Below are 26,679 nucleotides of genomic sequence, written 5' to 3'. Positions count from 1 at the left end.
CAGGCTTGTTGTTCTGAGTCCTGGTTTTCACTCTAGTTGTGTCACTTGTTGAAAGTGAATTGCCATCCTTCTGTAACTCAAACTCAGACACAACTCTGTAATCTTTTGATGTTATTGACCCTCAGTATTATGAATGATTCTGCTCTGGATAGAACCCTTCCCAATCTTCACAGGAATATTTTGGCACTTGTATGGCCACTGCTAAGTTGGTTGGTTTTTAACTGATTTTTTTTTTTTTCATTTTGGTTTTCATCTCCTCAACTTCTAGATCAACAGTCATATTGCCGGCGAAGCCAGATGAGGAAGCAGTTTAAGCTGTGAATTTCTTTTTCACCCCCCATAGAACAGTGACGACCATCATTTTTGTCTTCACCATAGAGAGATGCTTTGTGAACAAGGTGAGGATTTAATGCTTTTTATTTCTCTCATGAGTGTACACTGCCCTTTCTTTTGGTAAACCTGGACACCTTAAAATGTTTTTATAATTCATTTGACACGAAATTATTCTACCTCAACATGACCAGGAATGGGGGTGCTTTATAAATAAATAACAACTATTATGGTATTACCCAAGTCAGCAAATCATATTACTTGTGTCTCAAATCTCTGCCTTGTAGGATGCTGCGTTGCAGATCAGTGGTTCTTATCTCACCTTAGGTCAAAATGTATTTGGTTACTAAAAGATTATGAGATGTATAAAAAGCTTTCATGCTTTGAGCTTTGTCATAAATTGCCATGCATAAAATAATAGAAATCCATCTTGTACTTTTATTGGCAATTTTTGTTTTGTTGTTGTGGGTTGTGTTGCTTGCAGACTCTTTGCCTTTTTCAACTTCCTGATTTCCTTCTGTGTAGAAAGCCTTGTTTGGCATGCGGATTCTCCCTTAAAACCAGGGCCGGATTTAGGGGCAGGCGACTGTCTCGGGTGCAGGGCTTGGGGGCGCTAGGCTTGGGGTGGTGTAAAGTATTCAAAAGTTTAACAAATGGTGGGGGGAAGGAGTCTGGCGTGCCGAAGACACTCCTTGCCTGGGTGCATTTGGTCTAGGGCTGGCCCTGCTTAAAACCATGGATAACCAGTCACTAGTGACATACCCAAGTCTTTCTTTTACTCTGGCTTAAGCAGTGTTGTCAGCTCTCATGATTTTATTGCAAGTCTTGTGATCCTTGGTGATTTGCTTATATCCCCAGGTTCTGCGGTGATGTGATTACAGGACAATCTTTTTTTTCTTTTCTTTCCTCCCCCCACCCCCCTTTAAAAGTAAGTTTGTATCTCATATGTTTGTGGAGAAGAGCTTGAAAATGTGTTGAGCCTTTAGGGGTCAATCAGACTGCAAATAAAAAGAACCCAAATGTTCTTATTTATTTGAGTCTCATGGTTTTTAAGCCTATCTCATGGCCCTGACTCATGATTTTTAAGTACTTGGGATTGGTTATCCTGCTAATGGTAACAAAAATATAAAGGTTGCAGGAAGAAAATAGGCTGTTCTTTTAAATAATATGGCAAATTAAGCTGGGGAATTAGATTCAGAAACTGAAAGTACGTTTTTTGTTTTTATTAAAGCCAGAAAACTTGAGTTACTATAGTATTCTGTTGATGAAAAGCTGATCAGAAAGTCTGTGTAGTGGAATAACTTTTTAATGTATACAGTATGTCATAGTGAAGTGTGCAGTACATAAATTTACATTTTATTGTGACTGCAGGATGGGGTATTGTTCTTTAAAGGGAAGTAGTCTAAGCATGTAGTTGCATGTAAAGACATGCCTCTTATGGTCTACAGTAATCATCTAGAATGGAGGGGGCATGTTGTAACCACTATATCTCTGAAGGACTATTCTTTTTGAGAATTAAATTGCCAGATAAAGCACCCTAACACATTTTCACCCTTCAGTTTCAGAAAATTTTCTTGATGTTGACTTGGAGATCAGGTGTAACAAATCTTTTTGTCAAGGCATTAACATTTCCAGAGAGCTCGTCATTTGTCCAGAATTAGCTCAGGTTTTGTAAAACTGTTTTTGTTTACAGAAATTATTACACAGAAAAGGCTCCTAACTAATAGCTAGAAGAAGTAATGCTTTATAGCATATTAATCAAATTTAAGTATCTTCTGAATACCCACATTGTTATTACCCATAATGTATTGCTAAGTCACCTTGAATATTCTAGCAGCTGATATTTCCTGTGATTGCATTAAAAACAATATCATAAATATTAAGTAAACATTTTGCATAAAAATAACCTTGTTATGTCCAGTACAATTGATTCTTAGCCATTGGCATAATACAAATATAATACCGCTTTCTTTGTACACAGAAGCTTAAAGTTGTCTTAATGGACCTTAGACCAAATATGTTTTTGTTGTTAAAATACAGTGGGCTTGTTTCTTCAGTCACATCAGTTTTACATTGGTTTAACTCCACTGTCTTCAGCGCTTACTCCTGATTTACTCCAGAGTGAGATCAAAATCAAGCCCAGTGTGTATCAGAGTAAATAATGTAAAAGTTATCTAGATGGATGCTGGCTGGTTACAGACATTATCCTTGTCATTTGATTTAACAGGGATCCCCAGAGTTGCAACTGATGGAATGTGACCCATGGAGTTCTGTTAGGGTGACCAGATGTCCCGATTTTATAGGGACAGTCCCGATTTTTGAGTCTCTTTCTTATTTAGGCTCCTATTACCCCCTTCCCCATCCCAATTTTTCACATTTGCTGTCTGGTTACCCTAAGTTCTGTAGTGTGGCCAGTGGCCACAGACAAGTTGCACAGGTCAAAGATGGAACATTGTCTGCTGAGACCATAGCCCTCTCCTACTCTAGTATTTTACCAAGGAGGAGGATGGCAGCAGTCTGCTCCACTAAATGCAAACTAGGTGGCTTATGGCATATTCTCTTTGTGTCCCTCATATGGACAAAATATTGGGCACCATTGATTTAACACACATAAGATCAAATCCTGAAGTCCTTACTTAAGGCTTAATTCTACAAACATAGGCAACTTTACTCACATGAATAATACCATTTACAGCAGCAAGTAAAGAAGTGAAGTCACTCGTTTAAGAATTTGTAGGATCAAGTCTTTAGTGTTTACTGTTCTTATTAGGTAAAACTCACACTGACTTTAATAATCATTTTGCCTGAATAAAGACATCAGGATGAGTAAAAAGGTTATTAAAATAGCTTTTTTTAACCCTGTCTTCGATTAATTTTGGCTAAAACTAAAAAACATAGGGAGAGTTAGTGTTTGTTTGTTCAGAGCATGCATTGCCTCCTTTCAGGTAGGCAAATGACTCCATTTCCTTTTAAACAGTTGTGTTAAGAGAATTTTGTTTGAAATACTGGACATTTTAACAGCTAGATTTCCTTTTAATCTTTTCCACTGTTCAATTCATGTGATATCTATTAATCATATTGTGACATCTAGTTGACTCTGTAGCAACTGTCCCACTTGTAGCAATCCATTTACTGTACTTTTTGAAGTTTCATTAACTATGGGTATACATTGCTTAACGTGTTATCCCTTTTACGTAAGATGTGTTCAGCTGGTTTTAAATGTGGTGTGTTTCTAACATATGCTGAATACTCATTTACAGCTTGTTTATAGACAGAGGTTTTATATATTATACACACATCATTTTTAGTAAAAGTAGAATGTGATTTGTCTGTATGGGGAAGTTATTAATGCCCCCTGCTGGCCATTTGAGAGTGCAGAGTTGGTGTTTCTTCTACTGGCTGGTTCTGCTTTTTCTTTTTACATGTGAAGGCCATAGTGGTGGGAGGACTAACAGACGGTGGTGGAGATTTTGACTGAGCTAAGAGTACCAGGAAAATGAAGATGGATTTGAACTAGGTATAATTGGATAGTAATTAGAAATCACATTTAATTTTTTAATTGCTTGTTTTGTATTTAAGTGTGGGAGTAAATTTAATGTACATGAAAATGAAGAACTAACAGTGCAGACTGGCATCACACAAGGAAGTGCTTTGCAGTCTTCTGCACACAACTCTATACCTCTGCTCTATCATTCCTAGGTCTTTCTTGAACAAAGACTGCCAGTCTCATGCCAAATTGTATGAAGGTATTCTGATGTAGATAAATTGAGTTGAGTTTTGTGATGTGCTTAAGATGGGAATGCTAAAGTTGTGTTCTCCTGTCACATAAGCCAGAATTTGAGCCATGGTTCAGGGTTCCTGCTTCTACTTTAAAAAGATGTTTTTCAATGTCACTTTTTTAATGGACTATGAGAGAGAAGTTTTGACCATGACTTTAAGAATTGAAAGTGCTCTTTTGAAAAATAAAAATCAGTGTAACATAAATAGCTATGTATACACCAGGTTTAAAAGGACATTGTCAACTTACATGTAGCCCCAAATATAAATTTTAAAAGATTTAATAAAACTGACGATGAATAGAAATGCTTCTTTATTTTGAAATTCCACAGAAACATTTCCTTGCACTGGTTGGCTTATCAACATGGCAACGTTAAGAACCCGAGAGTGAAACGGTCTTCACTGATTTTATTTTTCTAATCTGAAAGATAAAAAAAAAGTAATCAAACAGCATAAATAACAAAGAAACTGCAATTTAAAAAATTCTTTCACTTTTAACAATATAAGGTTTAGTAGTAACATAAGTAAATAAATGTGTTTGTATACAAAGCAAGGAGCTGATTCTCCACTGTCTTATACCTTGTATGTGTATTTACACTTGTGCAAAGTGAGTATGAAAACACTACCATTCTGATCTGATAGTGGTTTTTACCCACTTTGCACTGATGTGAATGACTACACAAGATGCAAGGCAGTGGAGAAACATCTGGCCCATCATTTTTAACTTACTTTAAAGAAACACTTTTATCATCTCAGAGGCGTTAGGCAGAATAAGTTTTAATGTGACATTGAACCTTTTTTTTATTTTTAGGACCAAAATGTCAGAAATGGTCTCTGATTTTGCACATCCGCACCACCCGTGTGCACACACTCATGTTTTTGTGTGTGCAGGTTGTATAATTGCATGTTATTGGATTTGCACATGCATGCACCTGGAGGGTGTATGTCTTCATGGCAGAGTTAGCCTGGGTGATGGCATCTGGGTATGAGCATACAGGTTAGCCTAGGCCGGTATGAGCAGCCATACCCGGGTTACTGTGTCCTCACTGATGGTGCAGAAATCCATGTGTGTCGCTAGATCCCCTGGGAACTTATTCTGTGGTTGATTGTGCTGCGGTAAGCTAAGCTGCTCTAAGATTGTTTCCCAGTGAATTGTGGGAGAACTTGTTTGTCCTTCTGGGCACACAGGGAAATCGTGGGAAGGCAATGAAGGACTATCAGCACTTTAATGGTTTAGCCTGCATCCTCACTGCAAAGTGGGTGGGTTACCAGCCTGAGTGAGAGCAGAACCTGGGCTCTAACCCATACTCCCAGGTGGCTAAGGAGAGAAGTTTTTGTGTGTGGATGGATGGGGTGTTAGGCCACCAGCTGGGTAAAACCCCAGGCTAATTCAGTAGTGAAGTTACTCTAAGACCGTGTTTCCCAAATAGTAGGTTCTGACCCACTAGCGGGTCATGGGAAAGGCGTAGGTGGGTGGACTGTGCCTGGCAATGGCAAGCTGCCCTGTCCTCCCTCTTCATAGCTGTAGTGTAGAGGCTGTGTTATTTAGGGTGTGGTGGGTCTGACCAGTCACCTGTTTTGGGGTCAGGAACAATTTTTTCCCATTGGACCAAATTGGCAGAGTTTTTTTGCCATCGTCGGAGCATCATGGAAGCACAATTGGGTTGTAAGTGATAGGACTTGAAAGTTTAATACTGGGAAAGGTAACACTGTCTAGCTCAGTGGTTTTCAAACTGCGGGTCGCGACCCAGTACTGGGTCACGGAATGGAAGGCACTGGGACGTGGTGGCTCTGGTCAGCACCACCGACTGGGCCGTTAAAAGTCTCGTTGGCAGTGCTGCCCAACTAAGGCAGGCTAGTTCCTACCTGTTCTGACACCACGCTGTACCCCAGAAGCAGCCAGCAGCAGGTCTGGCTCATAGGCGGGGGGGAGAGGGCGCACAGGGCTCCGTGTGCTGCCCGAGCACCGGCTCTGCACACCCATTGGCTGGTTCCTGGCCAATGGGAGCTGGGGGCGGGCAGTGTCTGTGGGCGAGAGCCGCGCAGAGCCACTTGTGCGCCTCCGCCTAGGAGCTGCACTTGCTGCTGGCCGCTTCCAGGGCTCAGCACAGTCCGCGGTGCCAGGACAGGCAGGAAACCTGCCTTAGCACTCCCGCTGACCGGGAGCCACCCGAGGTAAGCCCGCGCCCCAATGCCCTGCCCCAGCCCTGAGCCCCCCCAAACCTAGAGCCCTTTCTTGCACCCAAACCCCTCATCCCCGGCCCCACCCCAGAGCCTGCATCCCCAGCCCAGAGCCCTGATCCCCTCCTGCACCCCAACCCCATGCCCCAGCCCAGAGCTCCCTCCCACATCCTAAACCCCTCATTCCTGGCCCCTCCCCGCAGCCCTCACCCCTACACCCCAACCCTCTGACCCAGCCCAAGCCCCTCCCACACCCCAAACCCTCATCCCCAGCTCCGTTGGGTCGCGGGCATCAACAATTTTCTTCAATTGGGTTGCCAGAAAAAAAGTTTGAAAACCCGTTGGTCTAGCTTGTTGCATCTGGCGGCTGGTGTCCAGTGCGGATAAGTAAAGTCCCATGGAACTCTTCCTGTTTTTTATAATTTTTTGGGGAATTGCATGTTCTTTTGTTTTATCCATTTTATCCACTTGCAGGGGGTGTGGTTAAGTCCTGCCCCCAGCAGTGTGGGGGAGTTTGGGGGCGGGGGAGGGATCAGGTCCTGGCCCTGGGGGGTAGGGGTGAGATTACAGAGTGAGCTTGCCTCGCAGTGGTGACTACTGAGTGAAACCTGAGCAGCTCTGTGATTCCCATGTGCTTTGCAACACCTGGAGCGGGGAGCTAGGCCCACTCCCCCCAGGGACTGGAGCTGCTGCTGCTGCCGCGTGATTTTGTTGTTGTTTTAGTTCATATTATTTTGCATTTGTGAAAAACTTGGGGCTCTTTGGCTAAGGTTAAAAAGGATCAGCCACCTGAGGTAAATGGGTCCTGGGATTTCACTGGTGGATCATGTGTTTATAGGAGAAGAGGAGACCTGAAATCCTCTCGGACTGAGCTTCCTCCTTGGTACCACTGCCACCTGGTTTTAAAGAGGACTAAATCAAAACCTATTAATGAACTGCTAATGTGTGTCAGCAGGGTGCACAGGGCCAGTTAATGGGTGGCAGGCTGGCATGGGATAGAGTCAGACCCCAGCTTGCTGTGAACAAAATGTTTGTGTAGACAAGCCTGTACTGTGTAACACCATGTTTTGGAATGTAGTGGTGAATGTCATAATAATAACACATTTTTGTTTGCTAGTCACCCATGCGCTAGGGCCTTTGTTTTTTTTGTGTGTATTTAAATATTCTTGTGAATGTAAACACTTGAGAGTCAACTTTTAGGAAGAAACATGGTTACAAAAAACTACAAATATAATTCCTGTTGGCCATGCTCAGTTTGTTTCTACCAATGAATATTTTCCCAGTGGTGCTGTTCATTGTCAGTGTCACATCCTAGCAGCCCAGTAGGGAGTGCTTTTTCAAATTAATGTAATAGAAAAAGGGTTTCTCCTCTTCCCTAGTGCCTGAGCACGTCACCTCTCTGGTACTGTACTGTATGCATAGCCTTCCCCAGATAACAGCAGGCGGATCCAGCACAGTTAGAAATTTCATTGTATGCATGAGCAACCCTCCCCTCCCTACATTAAAACAGATCTTAGTGGATTATTGCACTAAACAGAATTTCATGTTTATTTTCAATGTGGTTAAAAAACCCCATAGCTCTATCACATGGAATACATTTTTATTTACAGCTTAGTAGACCCTACCTCTGACATATGACTAGCAGGAAAGCCCCTCCCTTTGATAGTTGTATGTCATCTGCTTCAGAGAATTAATTACTTGGCAATTCCCATTTGATAATTCCCTCTTTATTTTCTGATGAGTTACTTAACAGTGATGGCTTGTTGAGCAGAATACCGTGTTTAATCCGTGCTTCAGAAAAGACGGAGTGTGACTAGGGTTATCTTTGTTTTCTAAATGCAGCTTTGCCATAGGAACATTGAAACCACGATAAAACACGTTAACAGTTCACAGTTAATGGTAGGCTTAGTAGTGAGTATTTTCCAAAAATAAAGCAGGGATTTTATTTTACTATTGCATTTGTATTTTAGCCATGTGGTCTGAATGAAACAGAATCCTAGAAAGATGTTAAAAATAAGTTCTCATGAAAATATGTCTTTTTGCATCACAATCCAGTCCCTGCAAAGCTCCTCCACCCAAATAATTTTTTACAAAATCTTATTCTTAAAAAGCAAGAAATAGACAATGTCAAAGATGGGTAATATTTATTTTACATTTCAGTGTGTTCTATTTAGTTATTACAACATTGTTCAAAATAAGTGATACTTAAGGAAAAATATCACTTTGTTTTCTCCATTTTTACCTGTCTCAATATTCTTCCTCCATCCCCTTTTACATTCCATTGGTGTGGTGGCCACAGCAACACCCATTTCTGGCTGAGGAATGCTTTATAACTGTCCAGCACCCTCATTTCTAACTACAATATTGCACTCTTCCCTGTGGGTACATGAGTCCATCAGTGCTTAGATACAGCACTGTGCGTGGGGATATATACTGACCTTAGTCTGCATGTGAAGTTCCTGGTAAGGTCAAAGTGAGTTTCACAAACCCATACATATCTTTCAATGAAATTCCTCCATCTAGGGCTTGATCCTGTGCTGTTAAATTCAAAGGGAGTGTTAACACTGACTTCAGTGGGGGCCGGATTGGGGCTGTGCATTAACTTTAATGAATGCCATTGCCCCATGCTTGTTGATACCACGAGATTTGTTTTTGCTGATCTGACCAGAGAAGCTGAGAATCGGGCTATTTTTCTTGTAGTTTAGCAGGAAGTATGCAGTGTGTTAGCTTGCACGATGTTGCATCATCTGACTTGCTGATTTATTAGAAGTTCGTAAGGATCCCTCCTGCCCAATCATTGCAAGGATTGTCACAGATTTAGTTAATCAGTGAGAAAAATGCGTTAGAACATACTACTTTGCTGATGTTTTTGTGAAATTAATAACTGGAATTAGTGATTTTACGAATTTGTAAGGTTTATAAAATGTAGAATTCCAAACAGATCAATCCACTTTAAGTGTGTTAATAAACTTAATAAAGTTTACCCTGGCAAGGAATATTAATTAAGTTGATTAAAGGTGGCTTGAAGTATATAATTATAATAATAATGCAATTATTTTTGCTGTGACTCTGAAATGTTGTTTCTGATTGTCAACAGAGGGGGGGAAATCAAGTAGTTTGACTTTTTTTTTTTTTTTTTTGCACAAACTTCCTATTGAATGTTTTGCTTTCTTAAATAGTCAATGTACAGTTCAGTAAACATACACATTCAATATAAATTTGTATATGTAGAACTTTGATTTTTACAAAATATCACTAATTGTGAACATAATATAAATGCTTTTTTTTTTTTTTTTTTTTTAAGGGGCATGGTAACTAAAAGCTCTTTCACTTTCTCCCCCCCAAAAGACTGAATTTTTAAACTATTTAATTTTTTGAAAATGATTGTTGTGGTCTTGAAGTGGGCTTGTATGTCCAGTCCTGCAAACTAAGACCTAGATCATCAAAGGTATGTAGGTGCCTAATACCCATTAAAATTAATGGGAGTTAATCAGCTAAATATCTTTGAGGATCTGGGCCTAAAATCGTTGACATAGCCATAAAACAGGTACAACTGCATCGTGGCGAGCAGCCTCACCCTGAACAAAATGCCTCATCTCTGATCTGGAGGGATCACTTGTACAGAGCAGGGGTCATTCATTCTCCTTGGCCTCATGGCTGAGTCTACTAATAAAGGTGCCAGTTATGATGTGGATTGAGACTCATGTTACAAAGGCCACTAAGGAGCCACCAGCTGGTGAAAACTCTCAGTCACTCACCTAAGCTGATTTTGAATTTGCTACCTCAAGGGGAAAGGTTGCCAGTCTCATGAACTATCTTGGCCCTTCTTCACAGTACTTTGCAGACACCCCAACGTTTCGTGAAGGGCCAAATCTTGGACTCCTGACTTTGTCAAAACTCCCCTTGAGTTCAGTGGGAGTTTTGCCTGAGTAAGGACTGCAGGATTTGGCCCTCAGTATTTTCTTCTGAAAAAAAGGTATGGTTCTTAGCAATTGCTAAAGTATATTGAGGTAAAATAGGTCCAAAAGACATGCACATTCATATTTCTAATGTGAGCTACTGTAAGTAAAATGGTCTAGTAGGAATTTGACCTTTCATTTAATGCGAAAGATTACTTTAGTATTAGTCTCTTAAGATTTAAGAATCTGATTTTAAGAAAGATGACATCACCACAAGATAAAGTCTTCTCAGAATTGCTGCCAACCTCCTGACATCCACATGAAAATATAGACTGACCCCTGTTTGCAGGGAGGGAGGTAATACATCTGGGACTGTAGTCCGTCCTTCCCCCTGAATTCCCTCCACTTCTACTGCTGAGTCGCTGCCAGGGGACCCCACCACCAGCAGCAGCATGGCTCCCGTGGAAGCTAGGCAGCCAAAGGGGGTAAGGACCAGTGAAGTAGAAAAAGCTCTTCCATGCCTGTTGCCTGCCTCCATGGATCTGCGGGAGATCTTCCCTGTCAATCCCCTGGATCTGTAGGATTGGGAGGTCTCTCCACCCTCCCACTTGTGGCCCCACCAGACTTCTCTCCCTTGAGGGGATTATTTACAGGTCACCCCGGAAGGTCAGCCTTGCTGAGTTTTCTTGGGCTTTTGCTGTGGTGATCTGGCCTAGTATTTGTTGGTTACCTAGTTATGGAAAAACAGCTACTGATTGCTTTATGAACTCTATAGTAGATAATTGATTTCACAGCTCTGGCTATATAATGTGTTTTATATGAGGTCTATATTCCATTTTATGGGAAAAGATAATGATGGTACTTGTCACTATCCAGTAAGCTATACTTTACTATAGTGCCTAAACTTAATCAGTAAAGATCACATTGCATCTTTCTTCCTCTGGGCAGCTTATATATATGGCATGTAGTCCTGTAGCCTGTGTGACATTACAGCATCAGTAGGGTGGAAGGAGGAAGAAGGAGTCACCCCAGAAAGTCTGTATTTTGTTCCATAGTTGTATAAGCTGACAAAATAAGAGTCCAGGCCTTATAAGTGCTCAGATACTACTGTGATGGGGGAGAGACATAAAGGTTCTGTATAGGTTTTAGGAAGTACCGAGTAACTTGCACTTGTGTTGATTTCAGCGCTGTTGTGAATTCAAGAAATATATATTTTCTAGCAAGATGAGTGAATTAAAATGGTGTCAGAGTGAAAGAAGGACATTTCTCACAGGATGGTACTGCATGACACTAACTGATATCTATTAAGAGTACAATCAGAAAGGAGCCTAAAGAAAATTAAAATTGTAGCATGGACAATAGTCATAGACTATTCATTTTATTACATTAAACAGAAGTAGTCCTTGTAAGGAGTTCAATTTGTTGAATGTTGTTGTGGACAAAAGGAATGGAAGAAATGCAGACCAAGAGACACTTCAGCTACGTTTATAGCTATAACTGTCAAATTTTCTGAACTGTAAGCTGGCTAGACTTAATGGGGAGCAGTTATAGAATTTGGTGCCATTTTAAAAAGCTTTTATTTAGGTAGAGTATCTCACTGAAACTAATAGCACTGTCCAGTATGAGTTGCAACAACCAGATTTTTATGCTCCTTATCTTGTTTAATGTGAACTTTGAGTGTTTTGCGTTTTGTAAGGTGGTAAGCCAAAGACAGCAGTTAAATACTGGAAGCCTGATTCCCTACTCCATTATACCAGTCTTAAACTGACGACTTAAATGGAACTGCACTCATGTAAAACTTATGTAGGATCTGGACCAAGGTCTCCAGAGGGAGTCTGGGCCCTTTAAACTCAGAACTGTTGCTGGCAGGTCAGCATAGCTGATCAGACACTGCTTGTTTATGGCTAGTGTACATGAGCTGTAGCTCTGCTTTCCCTTACCGTACATAGGGAATAAAAATGTTCCTCAGTCAAGTGTCTTCTGTATTTCTTTTTCCTTTCTGTGCTTCAGATGGACATGGTTTTTCAGCTTTTTAACTTGGCAAACCTTTATATTTAAAACAAAACATCACCCTATCAACCCCCTTTTCCAGATTTTTATGCTTCCTTGCTGGCCAATTAATTCGTCGTCTTACCTCCCTTTCTGCTGAAATTTCACTTTTTCTCAGCAGTTCTATCTGCTAGGTATCCTGACCCACTTCTACTCCTGTCTCACCAGGTTCATTGCCTGTGCAGCATTCTGATTCTCTGTTGCCCCTTTTTTCTGCTTGATTAGTGTCTACTTTCCATTCTTATTTGAAGGATTTTAAAGCTTTAATAATGTGTGCAGAACTGTGCAAATTTGAGTGTTGTTTCATCTACCCCTCTTCCTTCCTTATTAGTCATAATCAAGTTCTGAATCTACAGTTCAAATGAGCTGTCTGGACAGGCCTTTCATTCCATGCACCCTTCCCCCTTCACTCAAGAGAAAATCTTTATTTCTCCTCTGACGCTTCATTGTGGATGCCAGTTTCTTTGGCTGAACATTGTATTTTCAAACCTGTGTGCCCCTGCCAGTCTTCTGTGGCTTCCACCTACAGTGTCTCTTGAGCAGTCATCTTGCTTTTCAGGATTGTCAGCTGGTCTTTAACAAATTAGTTGCATTTTTTCACTTGTTTGTAATATTATACGATAGCAGTTTAAAAGTAATTCAGTTGCTTTCTGTGTGGCTAGGTGTGGGTTGGGAGTCATACTATTCATGTGCTGTTCAGCCCACAAATTAAAGGGTGATTGTTATTTTAAATACACAATGGTATAATAAAAACAATTATTTAGCTATCTTACAAATAGTACCTTAGATTATTAAAACTGGAAGAATTTTTAAAATCTTGTTTAATTTTCTGTGCTCATGCTTTGTGATTACTCTTAGAACGAGGGGAATAGGCTAGGTCGTTTCATTTTTGTTTCTAGTTGTTTTAACTTTTTGATTCTCCTATAGGAACACAGTGCTGCAGTGGTGGGTTGCAAAATGTTCAAGGGTGTAGTTTAAAAGGAAAAGGGATACCATCAACTTGATTTAAAAAAAAAAAAAAAGACTAACTTCTGAAATTGAAAATACTATTTTTTGTTGCTGTTTATAAGATTCATTTCAATAAGGGTAAAAATGTATGACATGGGGAAGAAGTGAAATTAGCTACCCTCTAAATGCTGTCAGTGCACGTAATATACAAACTGAGAAAATAGGTTGGTGGGAGTTGCTAACAGTTTTCAGTTATAACAATCTTAGATGTTATTTGTTACAATGCAGCATTTTCAGACAAGTATGACTTTCAAGTTGTAATTGACTAACACACCAATGTAATGAACATTTCAATTAATATTAGGTTTCGTCAAACAATTTTTCCTCATGAAAATTACATTCTGGACTTAAACTTAAAACTGACCCTTCATTTTGCCATACTGGTTACCTATTATCGTTACAAGTAACGCCTAAGATTACTAAAACGGAAGGAGATTACCATGAAAAATGTCTTTTCCCCAGTTTGTTTACTTAGTGCATTTGACAGCTTTGTGTGTAGTCAGTTTTACTTTGCTCTGTATTGTCAGTTAGCCAGTTCTCCCAGGTGAGAGAGCCATTTTAAAAAACAGCAAAATGCGATTGTAAAACTACAAATATTGTTAGTGGAGCTTCAGAGAAAGGTGTAACTACTTCTAATGCTCTCATGTTTTTTAACTGACTAAATTCCATGTCGATGGAGTCCTTGTAAAAAGCAGTGTGTCCTTTTAATCAGCAAACAGGTCCTCTGTGCATCAAATCATTAAAAATAGAGCAAAGTTTCTGAACAAGGCGTCTGGCAGAAGCGTCTGTACTTCCATCTGTGCATGATTAGCAAAATGTTTCATGATATTTAAATAGCACAAGCTTTGCTCTCTTTTTTTTTTTTTTTTTTTATTATTTGTTGTGCTGAAGACCTGTTTGCTTTTTAAGTGGTCTTTTTTGAATAGTTACTGGCAAGAAATCAGAAAAGTGTATGAAGACATCTTGTACACACTGCAGACGCCAAATTGTCCCCTTTTAAAGATGTGTTGTCCATTTTGGTTTTTTTTAAACCACTAATGTTACCATTTTTTCACTTTTTCTCTACAAAAAGTTCATCAGACTAGTTCATTTCAGTGGGGTTAAATTTGTGCTGTCATTGCCCCTGAACTGCAAACAGCCCCATTATTTATATTACAGTAATGTTTAGAAAGATACTTTGGGGCACGTACAGTGCCATGTGTGGTGGAGGTTAGACCTACAACTCCTGTTAACTATACTGGGAGTCATGCATCTAATCTGTTATGCACACTACTCTGAAACTTTACCCGTTTGACAGAGAACATAATTAGCCAAGTAACAGCTTTCCAAGGGCTTTTGAGGCCTTAAAATGGGACTCCTCCTTGCTGGCAGGCATGCAGTGTTGGCTTGGACACTGCTTATCTCCGGCTAGCAGTGCATTGCTCCAGAACTGTAGCAACTGATTTTTCTTTTCTTTATTTATATTAAAAATTCTTATCTGTGGTTTGTTTAGGGATATATACAGGTAAGTACGAAGGTAAATACACAGTTAAAACAAACAAACATATAAGTGTGACGTGTATTATATTTTGGTAAGAACACAAGTACTTGGTGCATCTTTGTTATAAACCGTTATTAGATGCAGTGTGATAAGTCAGTGGAGAGTTCTGATGTACAGGTAGGCACATGGGTGTCTGCTGCAGAATCATTATACTTGGATGAGTATGCAGGTGTTGTTTCCTCAATAGCTGAGATTTTCTTCTCTTTTCTTTTTTAAAAAAAGTACATTTAAATAGCTGTTTATATATGATGTGGAAATAATGAGTCAAATTCTGCCTTCACTTACACCCATGCTAACCCCACTGACTTTAAAGGGATTTGTGGATGTTTTTGAAAGCAAATCTGGCTCTGTGCATATACATATAGACTGTATGTGTCTGTCTGTCTGTCTGTACTGAGATCAAACCCTGAGACCCATTCTGCCTTAAGGAAAAGTTAAGTTAAAATCGCTTCACTGCCTTAGGGTATGTCTACACTACCAGAATCGATCCAGCGGGGATCGATTTATCGCGTCTAGTCTAGATGCGATAAATCGACCCCCGAGCGCTCTTCCGTCGACTCCTGCACTCCAGCGCCACGAGAGGCGCAGGCATAGTCGACGGGCAAGCGGCAGCAGTCGACTCACCGCGGTAAGTTGATCTAAGTATGTCGACTTCAGCTTAGATGTTTGAGATATTCTTCAAACGAGGTATGGGGTGGTAAATTGGATACCAGCCTCTCCGAATGGATTGTGGATGTATTCTTCATACTGCACAGAGTGCCATTTACTTCAGGGAAAAATCAGAGGGAATATCGTAGACCCCATGCATGGTCGGCTTACCTGACTTCACTGCTTTGGGGAGCCTCAGTCAGCCACACTACCATCATATGTCCCTGTCTCAACAACTGCTCCGTAAAGATGGGGGAAGAGAAGGGGGGCTTGGAGATAATCATCTTTTAGCAAAGTTAACTCCCATGCAGATTGGCACCCACAAATCTGTGGGGTGCTAATGGGAGCATGTTGCAGATCCCTTGTGCTACCAGTTCTGCTTCCAAAAACCCACACAGGCTGAATGTGAAGAGAAGACCTAGAGGGGCATCTGAGGGGTTGGGGAAGGAGGGAGCATGTTGTGTTTAATTAATCTTCCTGCCTTCTAAATGTTAATGGGATTTTGTGCCCTAATTCTGTCATTTTTCTCTCTGCTAGGCTGCATAACTGAAGGGAGCATAGGTTCCCTCTTAATTTGACTTAACGAAATTAAGGACATAAACATTTTTTTTCTTCACTTCAAAGTTGATTTTTTTCAGGAAGGTAGATAATTCCCCTCCTCCTCCCATTGTGACCCAGTATTGTAGCCCACTTAGTATATGAAATCACTGAGTCTGTGATTCCTGCAGTTTGTGGGTCTGAGATGGATCCTTTTAGAGGAAGAAAAGAGCAAAGAAACAAATGGGCAGGAAAGAGAAAGAGACCTTAGGCTTATTTGGGGAAGATTGATATTGTATCAGTAGACTTGTTAGGGTTTAGCCAAGTTTTGTGTGTTATTTTTATACCTATTCTCAGGATGCACCATAATGGAGTTTTTGGAACTGTTACAGTTTATGTTGTGAATGTGAATTAATTAACAGTAGTATGAATTGCATACTGTAGAATGGAATTTGTTTTTATATAGTACCTTTTCATGCTCAGGGTATTTCAAACACTTTAAAAATAATGAGTTAGATACTGATAGTGCAGTGACTGTAGATAAACACAGCTGCCATTATGTGTGCAACAAAAGACCAAACTTTAGAACCTGTTTCTTTGATTAGGGTGGGGAGGATGTTGGCCAGGATGCCGATGTTATTCCTTGTGTTTTTTATAAGGCTTGTGGCATCACTAACTTCAGTCTGGACAGCCTCCATAGGGAGGCAGAAGGGATCTTGTTCTGTATTACTCAATCTATAATTCCAAATGCAGCGTAAACAGCATTATGAAGAGTTACAGTGCACAGCACTTAGTAGCTCCTGTTTAAACTTCTGTGTCTTCTAAAACAGATTACTTTATATCACAGATGCAGAATGTGGAAAAATCCTGGATTTTCCTAAAACTATTTTCCTTGTACAACCATCTACAAACACATTGTAGCAAAGGAGCTGAACCAAATCTGGCCCGGTGATGCATGTCCCATTATGCTATGCAAAAAATCAGGGTTCAGTTACTAGCCTATAGATCCCAGAAGGAGAAGGAAGTGCCTTAAGAGCAACTCCGTCCAACTGACTAAAGAAAAACTTTGATAGGGACCAACACACAAATCTCCTCAAATACAGGGTTTATAATGGAAATGTTGACAGCCTATAAGAATAGAGTCACTGCAAGTGTTATAATTCACAGATATTGACTATTGTAGACATGCAAGGCCAAATTCTGCTGTGTTAGACCCTGCTTCCATTGAATCAATGGCAACATTCCATTGACTTGAGTAATTCAGGATCAGGCTCTTATACTGGTTTAAATCTGAAGTGAATTTAATTTGGATTTCATATTGGTGTAAATGAGAGCTGAATATGGCCTGCAGCTCTTAATAGAGGAGCAGTTGAGACAATGGTGTATTCTCATTGTTCAGTATCAGGAAATTTAGGGACAGTAATAGTCTGATCAAGTCAGACTAGTAATGTAACTTTTTTGCATTACTCAGAATATTTCATTCTAATTTTTCAGCGAGTAGTAATATCTGTTATGGAAAACTCAACATGCTTTTTGGCCATTATTGGTAAAGTAATTCTTTCATTAAGAGGAAAATATATTCCCATAATTCATGTATAACTTTTTAAACAAGGGAACAGGCATTCATTATTTGCAATTTGTACTATTATATGAAAGCTTCTCCAAATTTTGCCCAGCTCAGTAGGAGCGAGTGGCAATTTAGTGCATTCTGAGCTATGTAGCACTAACATATGTTACTTTTAAGACACCTACAAGTTATAATAAAAATATCTAATATAAGCAAGAGTAAGTAACCACAATTTAGATAATTACAAAAACAATCAACTCAAGTGAGTACTGAAACACAGGGAAAAAATGTGAAAATTGAAAGGTGTTTTTTAATATAATACATTCTGTAAATATTCAAGAAACATTTGATGATTCACTCAGTACTAAAGTGGCTATCAAATGTAGAGTGTATTTGAAACAGAAGTCTTACATATTAAACATTGTAAATTCAATTGATATACAATCCTGAATAGCACTCCATAAAAAGAATAAATATGTATTGTATCTGGAAAGTTGAATAAATATTTCAAGGGAATGCAAGGGTATTGTTAAAATAACAAAACAGTACATCTGTATGTAAAATTGTGTAGGGATGGTTTAAGTGCTATTCTGTCACTGTTAGGACTGTTAAAATTGCAACCAGGTAACAAAAGATTATGGTTTAAATATTTCACAGAAAATAATTGCTCTGAAAGCTTTTAAATAGTACAGGAAATGTATAGTGTCATATACTTGACATTTAAATATTAATACTGATACTGAAACAGTCTGACCACAAAAAAAGCCTGGACTGGAAGGGAAAGGCAGCATTTTGATCAGATAAGAACAAAACAGTTTTGAAGTGCTTCACGTATGATGAAAATGAAATGCCTAATGAAAACTGAGAAAAAGTTATCTTTCAGGATTGGACATTTTGTGTCCATTTTAGGAATACCCTTAGATGGGTAAAGACAAAACTAGAGAGATTTGTGTCTTCATTTGTTCTTTAATGAAGTTGGTATCTTTCAAAATGGTAAATAGCACAGTGCTACCACCAGGTGGTTTGAATTCATTCATACATACATGTGAGCATGCACATGTACATGTGAGATGTCTGTTTTACTGGCCAATCAGCTTCAAAGTCATTTGAGACGTGTTAAAGGATCTGTTCTTGACCAGCCAGTTTTAGCTGTTGAATTCTCTTTAGCAGGAAGCTGCTCTTATTTTTTTAATACCTTGGTAAGACCTTCTTTTAAAAAAAAAAAAAAAAAAAAACCCACCCCTCCCCCATTTCCTTCTGCCAGATTGTGCCAGGCTCTTGTGCAAGTACCTCGTTGGGATGGGAGCACAAAGTGTTTTCAGCTAGTCCCCTGCATTTCCTACACAACTGCTAGGGACAGACATAGCCTATGCACTTGGGGGAGTGCAAGGACTATTTCCTCTGTGCACTCCTAGAATAGCCATTCAAGCCAAAGGGGGCAGGTGGGAAAGACATGGGGGCCAGGTGCAAATTGGGGAGCAGCCAAGGGTGCAATCTCTCAAAGGCCATGCAGGAATTTTCTATCCATTGCTCCATCTCTGGAGTTATGGTGGGAACCCTAGTGTAGACAAGTCTCTGGGAGACTTTTGGCAGTTGTTTCACTTTGTGCTTTCACTCACACTGTGAGCCACTGAGGCAGCTGAAGTGGTGTAGCACCGGTGGATAATTCCCTATTATGGACAGGGCTGCATAGCAAATTTTTGGGTGGTTTGGCTTTGCGTCACTCCATGTGGGATCCTTGGCTAGATAGGAAAATTTGACCCTATCTATTTAACTACATACAAACTTATTAAAAGGTTTCTCTTTTCGGGGTAGGAAGAGAACGTTTAGCAACCTTCCTTCTGAGATCAGGTCTGTACTTCTGATTTTTTTCTTTTTTTTCATTCAGTACATCTGACACTTTCGGAGCTTCCCCTTCCCCCTCTGCCCCAGACAAGATTAATGTTCATTTTATCTTCAGAATGCAAATGGCAGTCTTAGGACAGTTTTGAGCTGCTCTTAACTGTACAGCACTTCTCTTGGCACAAACCACTTACCAGACAGGCTAACAGAGCTGTATGTGTGTGTGTAGTTTTTAAACAGCCCCTTCCGCCCCCGCATACTGATATACTCCTATTTATAGGTACTTCAGTAAATTATGCAACAGGGGCCACATTCTGCTCTATTATATCCAAATAGCTTCACTGTAGTAGTTGGTTTGCTTGGGTGTAACTAGGAGAAGAAATTGGCCCAGTCAGCTGGTATCTGTGTATTATGGGCCCTTTCTGCCTTGGCAGCATAAAAGGGTTGTAAACTGATTGGGAACAGTCTTTAAGAGGATCCCAGAAAGTGTATAACTGACAGAATGGATCTACGCTGCCTCCCCTCGCAGTTCCTGACCAAAAGGTGGCCAAACAGCACACTTAAAAAAAAATAAAGCAGAAAGACCTCACTGCTTCTAAGCTTGCACTACACAACATCTCCAGGCCTCTGACACACATTTTAGACTGCATGAGTTGTTTAATTTGTTAGGGCAATTCCCCTTTAACCACTGAGATCTGAACTAGGCACACAGTCTGATCCACAGAGGCCTGATTCTCTACTGCCTTGCACCTTGCACAGTCACTTGCACCTGTGGAAAGTGGGTCTAAAATGCTGTCTGTGGTATGAGTAAAGAATTCTGATTTGTTAGTATTTTACACCCACTATGCACAGAGGTAAATGCTTCCTTCGGGGGCAAGGCAGTGGAGAATCAGGCCCAGGTAGCCTGCCTGTTCTGTTACTTGCAAAGTACTTAACTGGTGGCCAGCCCAACATATGGGGCTAAGAAGCATCATCATCTGCAATTGGTTTTCCCTATCCCACAGCCAGATTTTCACATGAGTATCAGGGCCTTTATTCCATTCTGGATGAAAAGTATAGAATTGCCACTGTCTGCAGGGTTTGCCTTGTGTATGATGGGATGCCACTGTTGCTGATTATTTATGTACCACCGTATGCTAGTTGTATCATAAACCTTAACCCATTTAAAAAGGGTTCCCAAGGCTCTGATTCAGGAAAGCATCCCTGGTTAGGACAGCACTTAAACTTGTGTATAAGTGCTCTCCTGAATCAGGGCCTAAGTTTATAATAAGCACAAAGATGCAAAAATATATTGTTAAAATAACATTAATCTCCTAATTTAGGGTCTTCTCCTGTCCCCTTGAAGTCAGTGCAGGTCAATGGGGGCAGGATCAGCCCTCTAAAGATCAAAAAACCAAAGTAATGTGCTGTAGTATTAGACATGGCTGACCAAGTTAAGAAAAAAAAATGAATGGGAGTTGTGCAATACTCCTAATCCCCTATGGTTGTCATGATGCATGGAAATAGCTCCTATGGAGCTATCAATGTCTATTGTGTTAGTTTATATTAGGGACCAACCATGGATTATTGACAGACTATGGTAACTGCTCCAATGCATACCATATACAAAATGTTTTAATCATTGGATCGTTGTTTAAGACTACAGTCTAGTGCAGTGCTCTTCATTATTTTTGAAGTGGGGGCCACTTTGGCAAAAAACTTTCAAAGTGAGAGCCACATAGGGTGGGGCCGAGGGGTTCGGCGTGTGAGAGGTGGCCCAGGGTAGGGCAGAGGTGGAGTGCATATGTGTGTGTGAGGGCTCTGGCTGGGGGTGAGGGTTCTAGGGTGGAGCTGGGGATGCAGGAGGGGTCTCAGGGCTGGGGCAGAGGGTTGGGATGCAGGGGTGAGGACTGCGGGGTGGGGCTGGGGTGAGTGGTTCAGGGTGCAGGAAGGGGCTCCAGGCTAGTGCAGAGGGTTGGGATGCAGGGGTGAGGGCTCTGGCTGGGCATGAGGGCTGTGGGGTGGGACTGGGGATGAGGGGTTTAGGGTGCAGGAGGGGTCTCAGGGCTGGGGCAGAGGGTTGGGATGCGGGGGTGAGGACTGCGGGGTGGGGCCAGGGTGAGTGGTTCAGGGTGCAGGAAGGGGCTCAGGGCTGGGGCAGAGGGTTGGGATGCAGGGGTGTGTGTATGCGGGCTCTGGGGGTGGGGCTGGGGATGAGGAATTTGGGGTGCAGGCAGGCTGCCCCGGGGCTGGGGCCAGAGAACTCCTCCCAGCCCTCTCCCTGCCAGCAGCACGGGAGCTCTGGGGAAGGTGCTCTCTGTCCCGCCTGCCGGCAGGCAGCACAAGAACTCTAAGGAAGAGGGCCTCTCTCCCCCCTGCCGGCAGGCAGCACAGGAGCTCCTGGCACAGGGGAGAGGTCCACAGCAGCCCTGCAAGCCCCAACTTGCTCCTCTCCCCAGTTCCCGCCCACCCCCTACCTCTCTTCTCTCCAGGTCCCTGCTGTGTGGCCCCTTAGAGCTGCTGCGCGGCTATTTATAGCCTGCTGTGCGGCCGCGCAGCTTAGAGGGAACTTAGGGAGCCGCACTTAGGGTCGATGGGAGCCACCACTGGCTCGCGGGCCTTGCAATGAAGAACACTGGTCTGGTGTGTCAATGGGGATTTATATTTAAAAAAAAAATAATACCCTCTGTAGTCTGTGCAGTATTCTGCATACACACAGTCAGTATGTGTACTTAATATCCTAATGCAAATGCTGTAGAATTTGTAGATTCACATTTTTAAACATTTGTGGTTTCTGTAAATAACTAAAAGCGTTATGTCCACATTAAACAGCCATCCTTTGCTAAATGCTTATTAAATAGTTTGTTTCAAAGTGAGCCATTTACCTGAAGGGGAGTTGGTTTTCCCACCTGTATCCATTTGCAATTTAAAAATCTATAATCAGCGTTGTAACCCGGAAAGCGTTCTCATCTGCCTGCTGTTTTTGTTCATAAAAGGGCCTGAAGTGCTGAGATGTCTTGGCTGAATGCAGCACCTCCTGGAGTTGAGGTTTATTGCTCTATGGGGGTAGGGGAGGGAGAAGTGATAGGCTGTGAGAGAGAAGTGTTTACAGGATTGGGGTCTAACAGATTTTGCTCTTGGGAAGTTTTGCCTGGTATTCAGCTGAAAGGGGAGAAGTCGGTGATCTAAGCTACAGGTTTGAAATACTTACCATACAATTTAGAGCCCAGAACCATACGTTCAAGTCCTGGCAAGGTTGGCTCAGCCATTCATTCCTTCAAGGTAGACATTTGGAGTACCATTCAGTTTACTGAATTGAATATGGGGAGGGAGGGAGGGAGGGAGGGAGAGATGGGCATGTCTTTTGGATGTAACCTTAAAATCTGAGGTTAGGTCTACACTACGGGGGGGGGGGGGGGGCGTGGTCGACCTAAGATACGCAAATTCAGCTACCTGGCTGTGAGGACGGCGGCGAGTCGACCGCTGCCGCACCGCCGTCGACTCCGCTTCCGCCTCTTGCCGCGGTGGATTTCCGGAGTCGACGGCAGAGCCATCGGGGATCGATTTTATCGTGTCTTCACTAGACGCGATAAGTCGATCCCCAATAGATCGATTGCTACCCGCCGATCCGGCGGGTAGTGAAGACGTGCCCTGAGGTCCTGTCTGCTCTGCATATGTGGAAAAGATTTAGTGCAGGGGTTCGCACAACAAATTTTTTGGTCGCCTCTGTCCCTGCCTCTCGCAGCCCTTCAGCAAGAGCCCGCCCTGGGGAATGTGGGTTGGGAACTCACCAGCCACCTGCGGAATCCTGCCCTGGCTGGGCGGGAGCGGGGGCTACTGAACACTGCAGCTGCCTCCACTGACAAGAGCCACCTCTGGTGCTGTCCCCACCGGCCCCATGTGTGTCTAGAGGTGCTCCCCAGAGCCCCTGCAGAGGCTGTGCGGTGCAGGGTGCCAATCCCTGCTGGCTGCACCAACGCAAACACTAAGATGGTGCATCTTGCTGCCCTTGGTACCAGCTATTCAGGAGCAACATCTGAGCGCTTCAGGGAGGGGCTGCTGCTTTGCCCTCCATCCCCGAGCTTTGGGGGCTGTTATGGCCACAAAAATATCTGCTGGTGGCTGCATTCGAGAAACGCTGATTTAGTGGCACTTTATCCTAAGAGTTGGAATTTGCCCTGGAGCCCTTGGCCAGGTTTTCATCTCTCCCCTCTTGTCCTCACCACTCATTGTTTTGCCAATTGCCTGCTTCATTTCAGTAGTGTTGTATGTATCGTAAATAGTTTGTGAAGTGCTGTAGGATCTTTTGGGATTAGGGCTGTCAACTGTCTAATTGCACAAATCCAAACACCCTTGTCCCGCCCTGCCCCGAGGCTATGCCCTTGCCCTGCCCCTTCTCTGAGGCCCTGCCCATTCCATCCCCCCTCCCTACGTCACTCACTCTCCCCCACCCTCGCTCACTTTCACTGGGCCGGGGCAGGAGGTTGGGGTGTGGGAGAGGGTGCGGACTCTGGGCTGGAGGGTGAGGCTGAGGGGTTCGGCGTGTGGGAGGGGGCACTGCGCTGAGCCTGGGGCAGGGGGTTGGGGTGTGGAGGGTGTGTGGTGGGGGTTCAGGGTGTGGACTCTGAGAGGGAGTTTGGGTGCGGGAGGGGGCTCAGGGCTGGGGCAGGGGATTGGGGCACAGGAGGAGGCTTGGGGAGAGAGTTTGGGTGTGGGAGGGGGGCTCAGGGCTGGAACAGGTACTTGGGGTATGGGAGGAGGTGAGGGGTGTGGGCTCCAGCTGGGTGGCGCTTACCTCGGGTGGCTCCCGGAAGCGACTGGCATGTCCGGCTCCTAGGCGGAGGCGCAGCCAGGCGGCTCTGCGTGCTGCCCCTGCCTGCAGGCACCGCCCCCGCAGCTCCCATTGGCCATGGTTTCCAGCCAAGGTGGGGGCAGCGTGCAGAGACCCCCTGGCCGTTCCTACGGTTAGGAGCTGGACATGCCGGCTGCTTCCTGGAGCTGCGCGGAGCCAGGGCAGGTAGGGAGCCTGCCTTAGTCCCACTGTGCCGCCGCCTGGACTTTAACGGCCTATTAAAATCTCCCAGATTGCTTTCAGTAGGCACCGGGAGATCAAGGCCATTTCTGGGAGACTCCTGGCCAATCTGGGAGGGTTGACAATCCTATTTGAGATTAAGAGTGCTATATAAAAATAAAATATTTTGTTTTTTTAACTGTATCCCATCACTCCTGGTTACAACTTTATGTACCGCCTTATATAGCTCTTCTGCATTCTTGGTTCTTACACTCTGCAGATGGTTATAACTGCACATGCTCCACCCTTTAGTCAAGCTGTACTCACTTAACTCTTTTAATATTTCATAATGAGCCAATGCTTTTAGTCCTCACATAATTTTTATTGCTTTTCTCTGAATTCCCTCCCGCTCAGAAGAGATAGGACTTGCAGGTAATGAATCTAAAGGTAATTCTCGGAGGCTTCTAGAGAGATTCAAGACCCTGTAGGTCCTCTTGGCTGTATAGCTCCCAGACTAACAAAATACAAACTGTGCTGACTAGTGCCACCCCACAGGGCCTCCCCAGTCTTGGCCTGCACTGTGCAGTTAGAGAATGAGTTGCTTGCTGTACCACATGTGTTTCAGATTATGTTTCCCCGATGTATTAGCTTGCATTTTTCAAATTGAGTCTCACTTTATTTCCTGGTCTGGAGCAATCGTGTTGCAGTGTAAATTCCTCTTTAGTGAGGTTTCTCAGTTCACAGGGTCATGTGACACCTTGGCCAATCGCAGAGCTCCATCGGTCTAGAACCAGGCAGTTGTAAAGCACTCTGCCCTTCTGTGGTGCTGTATACATAATAATAAACCTTGTATCATTGTGAGAATGTTCCTTATTTTTTTTATAGCTTCTGTGTCAAATACGGTTTATGCTTGCTGGCATGTTCATGCCGGTTCAGGAGATTCGGGCCAGGTGGGGGAAGGGCAAAGGTGGCCTCTGAATTTGGGGCCTGCTTGGCAGGGGTGGGGGCTTGCACAGCCCCTGTGCAATGTAATTCTAAGAAACGTTGGCCTCCTGCTGCTCCCAATATGCTCCTATGCCAGAGGATGCACAGGAGAGTGGCATAGAGCTTCTCTGCCAGTCCTGTGACAGGAGAGGAACTCCTTGCTGCAAAGAGAATTGTAATGGGCCTACAGTAAGGGGATAGAATTGGGCCCCGAAGATGTAGTTTACACTTCCCTGTTCTAGCACTAGTAAATATGGTCCTCGATCTTTCGAGTCTGTTTGGAGACCTCATTTTAAAGCATTGTTGGGCCTGCACTCTGGGTGCCCATTGAATATTCAAAAATCATCTTATTTGCCTTTTCCCACCATTTTTCTCTTTTTCTGAAAATGCTCACGGAATTCCTCAATAAGCCTGGAATTCCTTTAAATATCTCCAAACATAGGTATATTTTATAAATGTCTAATGCCAAGTTTTCTGAGCTACCAAACATAACCTGATAGTGTCCCTTTAAATTTGTGCTGGTACATACCGTACTGCATATGGACAAATATATAGTTAAATACACAAGTCCCACTTCATAAGTATTATCACCATTAAACTCAGGTTTTAAAAAATTGCATAGTATGAGAGAGAAGGTCAATTGGTTTGTATTATATGTATCTCTACATCCTTGAGGTAAAATTAAATCCTAAAATATGCATTTTGGATAAATTGTAGCCTGTTAATTACTATACACTTTTTTTCAGGTGAATTTTGTGTAGCTTTTTCTACCCCTATTGTGTAAATCTTTAATAAGCTGACATCACTTCTTTTCTCTCTGAATTTACCTGTATTTGTTTGATCAACAACATTTTCATCATGATCTTCTGATAAAGCAATCTGAGTAATTTTGAAAACATTTCTTTGCAGCAAAGTAACTGAATTTAACAGTTAAAGTTCAAAATGTAGCATCTCCAGTAAAGGTACTGTAGCATTGTGCTAACAGCACTAGTTATGCTATTTTCAAGGCACTTTACAATCTTATGAAAAAAACTACCCTTTGGACTGAAATTTCTCCTTGACTGTTCTCAGTCCAAAAGTCAATAAATAAATTGTGTGTATGTATGTGCGCACACATCCCTCCATCCAGCCATACCTATAATGTATGACAAAATTCCATTTGGTCATTTTTGAGATATCCAGGTATGGAAATATAAAAAAGCATGTTTCGACTCTTAATATATAATTCAGACACTTTCTTTGTACTCGGATAAAACTCCAAACAGATTTTTAAAAATTTTAACTTCAGGCTGGAGATGAGCCCAGAACAACAGAACCCAACAGTCTG

The sequence above is a fragment of the Emys orbicularis genome, chromosome 2 (genome assembly GCF_028017835.1).
Source record: "Emys orbicularis isolate rEmyOrb1 chromosome 2, rEmyOrb1.hap1, whole genome shotgun sequence".
Classification (NCBI taxonomy): Eukaryota; Metazoa; Chordata; order Testudines; family Emydidae; genus Emys; species Emys orbicularis.
Note: the sequence above shows the minus strand (reverse complement) of the source record.